This window comes from Zootoca vivipara, chromosome 13 (assembly GCF_963506605.1).
Source record: "Zootoca vivipara chromosome 13, rZooViv1.1, whole genome shotgun sequence".
Lineage (NCBI taxonomy): Eukaryota > Metazoa > Chordata > Lepidosauria > Squamata > Lacertidae > Zootoca > Zootoca vivipara.
Genome location: NC_083288.1, coordinates 3,871,621 through 3,885,165, shown reverse-complemented (window position 1 = coordinate 3,885,165; position 13,545 = coordinate 3,871,621). Strand labels below are relative to the sequence as shown.

Below are 13,545 nucleotides of genomic sequence, written 5' to 3'. Positions count from 1 at the left end.
ATGATGGCTTTCATGTTACCTTCAGCACCACAGAAAACAAAAACAAACCCCTGCCTGATAGAAGTATTATTATTTCAGTTCTTCTTCTACATGAAGTCTGCTGAGTTGCTGTGAGAACAGAATGCTAAGCCACATGTGCCTGATCCAGCAGGACTCGTCTTAGAGTCCCCATAAAGCATAATATTTCCAGTGTGATGAGCTTCCCCTGTTGCTTCCTTATTCCAACTTTCCCTGGGGAAACTTGCATTTTACTGCTGAATCAGAGCAAATGGCAGTTGGGTTTTCTGTGGACTGCCATTTGCTCCAATTCAGTGGTAAAATGCATGTTTTCTTGAGGGAAAGGCAGGAAGTAAAAAGGAAAGGAAAGGAAAACCGGTTCGGACATGGAGCTTTAAAGCCTGGGCATGTGCCTGAAAAGCACAGTGCAAAAGGAAGTCTGGATGAGCCCTTAGTGTCCAACAGTCATACAGCTAAAACGCTACAATCTCTGGAATTTGCTACCAAGGAGTGTGGTGGAGTCTTCTTCTTTGGAGGTCTTTAAGCAGAGGCTTGACAGCCATATGTCAAGAATGCTTTGATGGTGTTTCCTGCTTGGCAGGGGGTTGGACTGGATGGCCCTTGTGGTCTCTTCCAACTCTATGATTCTATGATTCTACAATCTTTTGGGAAAATGTGCCAGCGCCACAAGTCAAAATATGAAATAGTACCATTCTGGGGGCACTGCAGCTGTGGTGCATCCTCTACCCCCATCTTCAGGTGGTTTTGAGTCAGGGAGTCAGCCATAAGTGCACTGCTGGCAAGTGTAGGCCTCAATCCTTGCCACAGCTCTCCCGATTCCAAGTGTGTCAGTAATGCCATTCGTGGCTGCTGCACGGTGGGTTTCTCGCCTGCATTCTGAAGGCATCTTCCCTTTCTCAAACTTGTTCCACATTACCTGCTCCCTGAACTTTACAGTTCACATCTGTTCATTGAGGGATTGTTTGTACTTTGTTGTTGTTTAGTTGTGTCCGACTCTTCGTGACCCCATGGACCAGAGCATGCCAGGCCCCCCTGTCTTCCACTGCCTCCCGCAGTTTGGTCAGACTCATGTTCGTGGCTTCGAGAACACTGTCCAACCATCTCGTCCTCTGCCGTCCCCTTCTCCTAGTGCCAGCCACATAAATGATGGCAAACAACAATACTTAAATAATAAACAAAGCAATGCACTCATGCACTAGTTAGCAATTGAACAAGACCCCAACTCCCACCCTACTACAAATATCATTGAACCATTAATTAATGATTGTGCCCTCCATCTTTCACATCAGGGTACTTAGCGTTACCCAATGAATACTGACTGAATGGCTACATTTAAAGCTCCGATCCTGTGCACCTGGAGGAGGAGACGCACAGGGCGGTATGTAACCACGCTGGCAAAACGGGGTTGGGTTGGGGGCGTCGACGTCCCCTGAGCTCCTTCCCACGCCGAGCAGAAGAAAGAGCCAAAGGCCCAGTAGCAAGGGGGTCCTCCTCGCCCTCGCCCTCTCTGGCCCCGTCCGTCCTCGGAGGCCTCTGTCCTTCGGGGCCGTGGCCCTGTGCCCCGCCGCTCCATCGCCCATCTCTCCCTTGCCGGCCCGCGTATCCCGTCGCCGCCTGAGCCGAGGGCAGGGCAGGGCTGGGCTGGGCTGGGCTGAGGAGCCAATTCAGCCGCGCCGCGCCGCGCCCAACAGCGGCAGCGCCGTCGCCGCTGCGCACAGGAGCGCGCCCGGCGAAGCGAGCGCGAGAGCGCGGTCTGAGGCTGCGAGGACCAAGATCGAAGGAGGCAGCGGCGGGGAAACAGGCGCCTGCTTCTTCGACCCTGGCAAGTCCGCCCCAAGCGCAGGACTCTCGGGGGGAGCTGCCCTGGCTCAGCCGAACAGCCGGGCTTCCTTTTCCTCCCCAGACTGCCAGGACCCTTCAGTTCTTCTTCTTCTCTTGTGGGGTTCTTCTTTCACTCACTCCGGATTCGCGCCACTCCGACCTGGCGCTCCCTCCCCTGCTTGTTTTGGTTTGGTCTACTGGCTGCTGCTCGCTTCGCACCTCGTGTCCGGGAGCTGCTCTCTCTCCACACCCTTTTTCGGCCGCACGGCGCCCTCCGTTCGGGGAGACCCTCCTCCGACAACCACCTCTTCGGAAGGTGAGTTGTTGTGTCTCAGTCTCTCCCTCACTTTTCTCCCCCTGGTCTTTCTCGGGGGTGGGGTGGGGATCCGCGAAAGCACCAGCGACCGCGCAGAACCCCACCTCCCCGCTTCCGCGTCCCCACCAGCTCCTTCTTCCCCTGAGATGCCGACGGGGTTGATCCTCTCCCGTCCGGGCGGCTGCTGGGGAGCGAGGGCAGGAAAGCGCCGCGCATCTCGCCTCCGCTTCCGCGGCGCCCTCCCCGGCTCTCCCTCGGGGCGCTTCTCCTGGGACTTGGCCAAGAGCTGCGCTGACCGCGCGCCCGGCACGCGCGCCGGGGTCCGCCGGGAGGCGAGGCGCCTGCCTGCCTTTCCCACTCGCGGGACGCCACCCCGGGGGCTGCCGTTGGCAAACCCAGGCGGGTGAGGGTCGCCGAGGGAGGACTGGAGCAGGATAGGGGAGGAAAGCTGTGCCGAGCACCTGAAATGATCCACTCCCACCCAGGCTTCTGGAGGACCCCATTTTCTTTTGATCTGACAGGCTCATTAATAGCCAGCCCCCCCCCCCGCCCACCCAAGAATGGGCAATTAATAAAAGCCACTTCAATGGCCCCATGGGCTATAGCCAAGGAGGGCAGGGCGGCAGCACTCCCCCCCCCCAATTATTGAAAAGGAGTAATACTCAGTTAACTGAGGTTCCCCCCCACCCAAAAAAAACCCTGCCCCCCGTAATGTTCTCTTTCAGGGCGGGATTTTGACCCGTTATCTCCGAAGAAAAGCTGGACAACTTTTTGGGTGATCTTACAAAAAAAAAAAAAAGCTCAACAACGCCCCCCCCCCCAGTCCCGGCTGCGCCCATGAATGACCCTTCTATTTAGGGCAATGTAAGGACTGTTTGGAGGAAGAACCTGCCACATCCTGATGGGGCTCCGGGTCGAATGCCGCTTTAGTCATATGTAAGCAGGTTCAGTTCTGCGAATCACAAAGTTCTGTTTTACCGCTGAAACCTGACAGGGAGCTTGATCAGTAGTATGATCCCGTCCTCTCAACAGCATTTTTTGAAAAATGGAGGTGGTACTGTTAAATGATTGTCAAAACAGTTTTGTGTTTTTTTTAAAGAGAGAGAGAGAGAGATTTCCAGTGATATCTTATTTGGATTCAGAAACGCAGATCTATTACATGTATTTGAATAAGAAGGTGTGGTGTGGTGTGGCATTTTACAACTTGAGTCAAAATTTCTTTGTTCACTAAAAGTATGCATGCATGCATAGTTTCTTCCTCTCCTTCAAGACACATTAGTGGTGGATGTGCAAGTCAGTAGCTGTGATGCGGGGTGGGATAGACCCAAACAATATAATAGAAAGTATGGGTGACCAAAAGTCTATGCCATCTCACCTATTGTTTCAAATTTAGGTTAAATAAAACCTTGGGAGTGTGGTATTGAGTCAGAAAGATAGCAATCCCGAATTACAGGAATTCAGATCAACTGCCTGTTTTATTATCAGTTATCCTATTATAACAAGCTATTGACTCATTTTAGCCTTGACCGAAAAGAGACCACCAACAAACCTGGAGATAGGCAGAGTCCTGTGTTCACCAGAGACCTGAAACCTAGAGTGTAACTAACTATGGGGTGTTGCTGACATTATTATGAAGTTCCTGGCCCATATAGACAATACCAGTGGTTCCCAACTTTTTTTGGCCATGTCCCACCTAAGCATCTCTACAATCCTGATGCCCCCCCAGCATATAATTCTTATTATTCAAAAAGTGAACTCCTATTCACGTGGAGGAAGCCTAAAAGGCCATTCACTGTTAATTACTCATTCTCAAATTGCCCCCCCAAATCTAATTGCCCCCCTCTGGGGCATGTGCCCCACGTTGGGAACCATGGCTCTAGACAGATGCCAAAGAGCAACACCTGAATCTTAAATTGTGTAAACACAACCTACAAATACAAACACTGTTTAAAACCTACTTCTTTGTAGAAGAAAAGTATACAGATTGTGCTCTCCCAACATAACCATCCCATTGCACCTAATAAATAGCTGTTACACTAATTAGCTAGTCATTACAGGAATACAAAAAATGTTCAGCTGTTTAAATGGCGTCAGAAATTGAGTGAATGTAAGCATAGTATAGGAGTACTTTGTCAATTTTAGAAAATTAATATTTCTTATATGTTTAGTATTATGGCCAGTTGTGGCTAATCTATTATTACGTCTCATATATTATTTGCTTTGTTTGCAGCAAGTGCTTGTATATAATACACAGTGCATAGTTTAAAGTAGATCAGACTGAAGTTTCTGGCAGATAAGTATTTTAGCTTCTGCATCTCTTCCTACTTACTAACTAGTCTGTAATTAGTATTAAAACATAATGTGACCAGGGAAGGTTTGTTGTTGTTGTTGTTGTTGTTGTTGTTGTTGTTGTTGTTGTTGTTGTTGTTATTTCTGCCATTTAACTTGGTCTGCTTTCTTAGAAATACCTGAATATGAAAATATTTCATGATGGCACACTAGAATGCAGTTTAATGATTCACGGAATGAAATCACAATGCTTGTGAGGTGCACTCACTGATTTCATTGAGAGTTTATTGAAAGAGAAAATTTTTTCTCTTTTTTTGGTATGACAATAGATGGTTAGATGGATGGCCTCCTGCGTACTGCCCTGGTTTGCTGGAGCTCCCTGGTGGCAGGGGGGGGGGCTTTGGGGTCAGGGGAGGGGGAGGAGGACAGAAATCCAAGCATAAAATGGACCATCTCTGACTGTTCACATACATGGGATACTTCTGTGGCAGGGGAGGACCCATGTGGGTGGGTAGGAAGGAGGTGGAAAAGGTGTTTATCTATGTACCGTTTTTTTTGTTTTTTTGTATTTTGTAAAATTAATAAAAAGTATGTTTTAAAAAAAAAGAGAGTTTATTGAAAGATATCCTTAACTTCTCCATAGAGAGGATTACAAACATTTTAAATTTCAGATGAGTCACACCCTTAATTAGCACCTGATAAACTATATTTTCTGTATTTTAGAATTTCTGTTTTGTTGGAAGCCGCCCAGAGTGGCTGGGGGAACCCGGCCAGATGGGCGGGGTATAAATAATAAATTATTATTATTATTATTATTATTATATGAACCTTTGTAGCCTAGTTAGTATTACCGAGTATAGTTTGCTCATTTTGAAACAAAATTCTTCCAAGTTGAACTAGAAAACTTGTTGGGTAGCTCTCAGAAGGTGAGACTGGGACCCCGCTGCTTCATCCCATGAGAATCACCACCTTGGCAGTGTCACAAGGTTCACTGCTGTGTAGAAATGCCACCAAAATTCACCAGATTCAGGTCTGGAGATGAGCTTTTGTAGTGCTCGTCTCAAATGAAGGAAGGAAGCCTTAGAAGTTCCTAGGTTCTTCTCTGGTTCTGATGAAAATCAAAGGAAGAGAAAACTTTATGGTGGACTTCGCCTTTGAAATGCTGCACCCAGCAAAACTGCTTCTGGGTGGGCAGGTGGGGGAACCTCCCCATAGAATAGAAGAGACCCCTAAAGAAGAACCCAAATTGATATTACCAACCACCACCACCACAACTTCTGAAACCCTTTTAGGCTGATTGTTTAGAAAGTCAACATTAAATATAAAATATTCAGGGGCATGTTGTTGTTGTTTTTTAAAAAACACAACAACCCCAAAATAAATTACTATGTAAAATAATTATCACTGAAGTTGATGACATTGAATTTGACCTTGTCCAGGAGATCTTCTCAGCCTAACTTCTGCATTACAGTGCAATGCTTTTCAGGCCCTCCTAGGCAACACAATGAATGTAGAAGGTGATTAACATAGAAGGGGAAATAATAATGAAGGAAACAAGACTAACAGAACAGTTGAAACATGCAGGAAACTTTTAAGTCGTCGTCGTCATCATCATCTATTAAATTTATATACCATCCTTCATCTGAAGATCACATACTCAAGGAAATGAGCACTTAGTAGTAGAACAACAATGAACTGTCATTAGAACAGATATCTCCAAAGGTTTTATAACAGTCTGAAATACAACAGTACTGGGAAGGGCATTTCAACAGAATCATAGTACTGTCTCTAAGATATTGCTATAGACATTTGAATGGAAACAGCAGTACGGTATTTCAAAGGACAGAACATGCCTAAAATGGAATGTCAGCAGCTAGCATTCCGAGAACAATGGAAGTGTCCCTGCTGGTCTGGTACTGGTTCTGATGCTGAATGAGAGCATATTGTAAAATGAATACAATGGTATTGTTCAAATAACTCTAAGGACCACCTTCAGTGGAATTACAGAGCCATAAACTTTTCCCCAATTGTAGAGATGTTTCAGTGGACTGATGGACCTGATGTTTGATAATAAGCACTGAGTATCCTGGAAAGTTATCTTGGCAGTGTGGTGGACAGCTTGCTGGAAACACTGTTTCAGTGTACAGCAGCGATCAACAGTGGTTGTTTTTTTTTTAAAAAAAAGGTTGCTTTCATGTTCATTATTAGGCAAAGGACTGAAAACAGAACAGCAAGTATCACAATGTTTCAAAGTAAATTTGTGGTGTACCACATTTGGAATATTATGTGCAGTTCTGGACACCCGATCCTAAGAAAGATGCTGTAGTGTTGGGAAAGTACAGAAAAGGGAAATTAAACTGATAAAATGTCTTTTCCTAGCACAAAGATGTGCAGAGCAATTCGACAGAACAATCCTACACCAGATACCTAGATGCACTGCAGATATACTGGCCCAGCAACAGGCAAAACCTGTAACCACTAGGGTTGGGTGATATCTGGTTTTCAGCATTGCCATGTATCACCAACTAAACATCACATCTGGAATAAGGATGGAGCTATGTAGAGGCATTGGCTGGCTTCACACTTTTTCCTGCATCGTGATTTTTGCATAACACACACACACACACACACACACACACACACACACAGAATACCGTATATTGCCAGATCAAAAATTATGAAACCAATATCACAATATGAACTTCAACCTGGTTTTGGATGATACTGTATATCACACAGCCCTAGTGCCTACTCAGCCTTGTGGGAAAGGGGAAAGATATAAGTACATACATACATACCACATAATTTCCACTACAGTCCACCAAACATGGAGGTGCTGGCAATGAATACTGCATCATACACAGAAGCAAAGGCAATCAGTGACATCACAATGATCTGGGCATGTCCACAGCACACACCCCATGCATCACAGCACACCATGGTACCACAATGATGATATAGCAGAAGGACTCTTTTTTAAAAAGACATTTGCAACATTTATGACTCTATATATATTTTAATAGCATCACAGCACGCAATGATACCACAGCAACCGCACTTCAGTAGCACAGTGGCTCCAGGGGAATGGGAGCAACCGTCTCATTTTAGAAATAACTATGGTATTGAGAAGAATTATTATTATTTTCAGTGCCTCTCCAAATGTACATGTCAAATTCTACTCATGGCCTCTTTTTAAAAAGAGATCCGCAACATTTATGACTGTATATGTGAGATACTTTAATAGCATTCGTGAGGACCTTAAATATACAGAAAACCAGTGTGGGGATGAATGATTTTGGTTGCAATTCAATATATACACTTACCTGGGAGTGAGTCCAACTGAACTCAAGGGGGCTTACTTCTGAATAGATATATATAGGATTTCACTGTTACAGTTCTGTTAACGTTTCACCAATTTGGGTGTGCACATGGAAACAATAGCTTGAAGATAAAGAAAAGTTGAGAGTGAGAGACCAAAGAATAGGCACACTCCTAGCAGTCCTGGAAGCAGGTGTCATTAGCTGTTCTTAGGGTGATCGCATAGTATGTCTGCAGGCTGCCCCAGCTTATTTTCACACAATCTGTCACTGAAAATAGTTCAGACCTTTTGCCTCATGCTGTGTTTTGTCAGGTTGCCCCTTGATCAGCATCCCAACTTTCTGGTTTCTTTGTGCCAAAGTGAATGCTTCATTAAATTGAAACTAGCCTCCCTCCAAAATCCTTCACTCTGTTAGAACAGTTATCAGGTGATGCTTGCTCCACATCTTAGCTCCTTATCTTTTGTCACCTCTCCTCCATCCTTAGCACAATCTTCCCTTAAAATGAGAAACAAGAGGCAGAATTTGCAAGCACTCATTCTTTCACTACTGATGCCATCAAGACCAGACCAGCCAGGACAGCAAATAGTATAGTAATTCATGTATTGCTATATAAATTTACAACTATGCATTTTCTTCCTTGTAAGCCACCTCTGGACCACCTCTGGACACAATGTTCATTTCTTCTGAGGAAACAAGTTTCTGGTCTTAAACACACAAGCTTTGTTATTTCATAGTCTTGCAGAAGGAATTTAGATGGTCTCTGGATATTTCTGCTTTGTATGCAAACAGGTAGAAGTGCTCACAGTCAATCACAAATGCTTTGTGTTGGTTAGAACTAGGATTTAACCCATATGGTATAACTGCCTAAAGTTGTGGGAGAGGCAGTGTTAAATGGAACAGTAACATAATATTTATGTTGTTGGGTGAATAGCTCCAGCCTTCCTTCATTTTTTTTATAAAAATAGATATATTTACAAAGTGGCAGATGCAAGCACTCTCTTGTTATTAATGAGTTTGCAAAAACTAAATAAGGGCATTAGTGTATAACATCCTAAGTGAAAATAACTGCTGACTCCTGATGTTGAAGCTTTTAGGAGGCTTGCTTTTTAAACCAGCGTGTACTTGAGAAATGGGTCATGGGTACAAAGTATAGTTGACTTCTTCGTATCCCTTGGAGTCTTTGTAACTTGCTGGACAAAGCTTGGATAAATGAATGTTTAACTCTATTAAACTTGTTAATTAACTTGCCAAGTTTGAGTCAGGCTTCTGTATAGCCAATCTCCTGCTTAGTGAGAAACCAGGAAGCCTTTCCAATCTGCAACACGGTTTTTCCTTTTTCCTTCTCCTTTCGTGCCACAAATGGCTTAGTACCAGGCATTAGGGAAGGGGGTTAAGCAGCAAGGAGGGATTATTTTCCTTCTCTGGTGCCTATTGTGAAGTGATAGAAAAGACCACGGCCATTCCATCTTTCAGTCTTTTGTACATCCAAGAGGACTCAAGGGAGGAACAGTATCTTATTTCACTTCACGCTGGGCTTTTGTAGAAGGCCTCTTGCTTCTGATGAGTAGAGCCCAAAGGTCAACACAGTATAGAGGTGGTCAAAAGGATGGAGAGTCCAGGAAGTTTCTCATTTCAGTAGCTAGCTTTTGCAGAATGCTGCTGGATGCTTGAGATGGGAACATTCCTAGAGCTTGATCAGAGAAACTTGGGAGCTGCACAGTCCCTCCCTCCCTCTAGGCCTGGGAGCATCACTGGGCTTGTTCATTGATGGCAAGGAGCCTCTGAGCAAAGCAAAACAGCCATTGTCAGTGTTTGTTTGGCTGTGTTTGAGCTGAGCTTGGCATCTACCATGTGGGCAAAAAAGCTGAAACATGAAGAGTTAATTTAGAACCCTTTTTTTTTTTGGTGGGCCATTCTCAAATTGACCGGAGAGAAATTTACTCAATAGTATCAAGGCAACATGCAAGGATCCTGTACAGTGGAACCTTGGCTTATGAACACCTCAGTTTATGAATTTTCGGTTTACGAACGCCGCGGACCCATCTGGAACGGATTAATTCACTTTCCATTACTTTCAATGGGGAAGTTCGCTTCAGTTTATGAACGCTTCAGTTTAAGTACTCCGCGGACCGTCTGGAACAGATTAATCCACTTTCCATTACTTTCAATGGGAAAGTTCACTTCAGTTTATGAACAGACTTCCGGAACCAATTGTGTTCATAAACCGAGGTACCATTGTATAGTGGGATGGTGAATGCTAGTTTGTACACCAAAGATGTCTGTATACATGACTTGCCTAGTGAAATAAGTTAACAGCAATTTCAGTGTGTTTTCACACATTAACGATTTTCTGAAACATTTGTTTAAACAATGTTTCTTCATTCCTTTCTTCAATGTAACGGGGCAAACTTGAAATGGGGCATTACCAAGGCAAGAGATTGTTCCTTTCTTATTCTGCTTTGTGGGTGTCCTTCTGAAACATCAAACTTTCATTATATTTAATTATTGATTGGAAGCATTTTTCATGCCAGAGCAGCACTTTACACATAGTGAAATCACTTCTCTGGAGAGAGGAAATGTTTCAAGTGATTCTTGGGTTGATTTCAGTTTTGCAAATTGCTCAGTTCTGCCCCCACCTTTGTGTACCCAATAAACTTAAAGCATAAAACGGTAAGCACGATGATTATGCTACCATGAATCACGTGGGCTCTAATGGCCTAATACTCTGAGCTTTAATTAGTAATATATATAATTTTTTAACAAGAGCTATATTGTGAATGAAATGTAGATGAATGTGACTTTATATCTGAGTTTCCCAGAAGGTTCTAAATGGATTCCTGCTCCTGGTGTGTGTCTAAATAATTAATAGAGTCACTTCAAGGTTTTAGACAAACAAGGCTATTGGTTGCCAGTAAAGAAGAAGAAAAATGCTATAGAGCAGTGTTAAGTGCTCTCCTCTTTTCAAGGGAGTTTGAAGTTTGGGGGCAAGATTACAGAGTTTTAGTTGCATTGGGTGAAGAGAGCACTGGAAACTCATGATGTCTTTATAATTTGCTTTATTTACAAATATTCAGACGAAGCACATTAGAGGTAAATAAGTCTGCTGAAGGAGTACAGCAGACAATTTTCAATATTTATTTTCTGGGAAAGCCCCTGCACTTGTTTCATATTATTCTACCTAGAAACTCTCAACATTTTCCTCCCTCAAATTCCACCCAAACTTAAACTGATTTTAAAGGTTTTATCTGCTCCCTAATACTAGTTGGAGGGCATCATTTTTCCAAGCTCTGCTTCGTTTTACATCCAATAGCTGGAGGGAGATTTCAGGCTATTAGGGGAACATTTCCTGTTATTATCTCTCACTGATGAAACACGAACCAGTCAGCAGAGGCTGAGCTAGCTGCTCCGGCACCCAGAGCGACGCACAAGATGTGCACCCGGGGGTGGGGTGAGCATCCCACAGGGGCAGGGCGGTGAGCACAGGGGCAGCGCCACCCACGGCAAGTGCCCCCCCTCAGCTCAGGGATGATACCCGGGGCGGCCCGCACCCCCTACACCCCCTTCCTCCGCCAGTGCCAGTCAGTCTAAGAAAATAATCCCTCCTAGCACCGGTAACAGTGCTTTCAGGGCTGTGATGTAGGAGGTGGGGAGCCACATGGGAGCCACATGCCAGGGATAGACAGGGTCAGAGACAAATGTGGGTGAATCCGAGGCAAAAGTGGATGGAGCAATGTATGTGAAGCTTTCCTTGGTGCAATAGGCTGATAACCAGTTGTGAAAAAGGTCATTAGTTTGCACAAACATGCACACACCTCTCTGTCTTCCACCCTTGCAAGTAAGGGCCCATTCCAGCCAGGCAAAAACCCTTGAGGAGGGTGCAGAGCAGGGCCAGTGAGAGGTGTGGTGTGGGGAGGGGTTGTGGCTTAGGGAAAGATCCCAAGGGATGGTCAGAAGGATCTAGAGGACTCTCTTGGGCCCCCTGTAGAATATCTTCAGAGGGGAAAGTTACACAACCTCTTTCTCTTGCCATTCCAACCTTCCAACCTTCCAAACTGGCAGTCTCAGCATTACTATTCATAGGTGAGGGGGACTCACCAGAATATTGTTTTATTTATTTGTACATTGACATGTTCAGGATCAGCACTTTCACAGAAGTATATCAAGCTGGTGTCCAACGTACAAAATATAATAAAATCAGGTTTTTTAAATAAAAAACACAATTAAACGTAATTAAAAACTTTAATAAATTGTTGCATTAGACTGTTTGAAGAACTCATTAATGTAGAATGCAGCAACTTGTTTACCAGGACCATGAAATGAGGTAGATAATGGTTGGAGGCTGTGGCATCCTTCATTTAGAACTCTTCTTTCTTTTCAGTGCCAGGTGAAATGCTTCTTAACTGTCTGGGCCTTTTAGTTAGCTTGTTTCTTGATGGAATCTTATCTGCAGTGTGATCTGTTTTATTCATTGGTATTTATTGTGGATATTATTCTTGCAATCTGCTATATGAGCTTCTGCTTAGGAGCAGCTAATAAATAATTTAAATAAATAAATGTAAAACCCAACTTGCCACTTAGAAACGAAGAAGGCAACAAGTGACCACTCCATCCTGAATGTGGAATGCAATTGCTTGTTTCATAAATTGTGTGTAGCACTGCACACACTGGAGGCAGGCATATGTTGTCCACATCTTCAAAAGAGAAAAAAGAAGATCTAGGTAACAACCGACCAGTGAGGACCAGGAAATAATAATAATAATAATAATAATAATAATAATAATAATAATAATAATAATTTATTATTTATACCCCGCCCATCTGGCCGGGTTCCCCCAGCCACTCTGGGCGGCTTCCAACAAAACATTAAAATACAGAAATCAAACATTAAAAGCTTCCCTAAAGAGGGCTGCCTTGAGATGCCTTCTAAAGGTCTGGTAATTGTTGTTCTCTTTGACCTCTGGTGGGAGGGCATTCCACAGGGTGGGTGCCACTACCGAGAAGGCCCTCTGCCTGGTTCCCTGTAACTTGGCTTCTCGTAGCGAGGGAACCACCAGAAGACCCTCGGCGCTGGACCTCGGTGTCCGGGCAGAACGATGGGGGTATGGGAATGTTAGGGATGTGGATTAGGATATATTATTAGATAGATCCTATCCAAGCTTGTGTTAGCAAGCTTCCAATATCAGCAGAGTGACATTCCCCTTTTGTGCGCAGCAAAGCATGTGCGTTAGATTCGCTAGAATCTCTATAACAATATTACACTTTATAGTTCAATATTACACTTCCTGGCAAAGGTCCCCTTTGTCCCTCTTAAAAGAAATACACAACACAGTGTTTATAAAATAAGATAGAGTTTACTTACAGTTTCATCCTGAGTTACAGCATAATCTCAGAAAGGCAGGCTTGCTTAGAAAAGTTACAAGTATATATACATCTAGAGACTACTTAGTAAAGTAAGACTCCATTTGGTCTCACTCTTGGCTGCAGGCCTAGAGTGAGAACCATGCTAACTGGAGATTCTCTTGAGATGTGTTCCCATCGAAGGAGGAAGTATCTAAGAGAGAGAGTGATTGCAGGCTAGGGCTTTTGTCTAATCCAACTCATTTGCATGTCTGAGGGAACAGGAACTGACCTGTAGTCAGGTGTCCCTCCAGGTGAGTTCCTGTTAGTGGACACTCTAGGAACTGTTGTGACTTGTCTGCCCCAGTGTTCCATCCCACAAACCCCTTCTCAGGCAATTCACAACATTCATTACATACAAAACAAAACATAAGCAACTTTATT

General features: G+C 44.1%; 1 protein-coding gene across 2 annotated transcripts in view; it reads left to right on the top strand.

Annotated features, from left to right (window-relative positions):
• The first annotated feature begins 1,755 nt into the window (after positions 1-1,755).
• Positions 1,756-13,545, top strand: part of LOC118095417 (poly(rC)-binding protein 3) — a 265,815-nt gene continuing 254,025 nt past the window's right edge. For both annotated transcript variants that reach the window (XM_060282171.1, XM_060282172.1), the window contains exon 1: positions 1,756-2,155. The gene's annotated coding sequence lies outside the window, so the exon portion shown is untranslated. The remainder of the gene's footprint in view (positions 2,156-13,545) is intronic.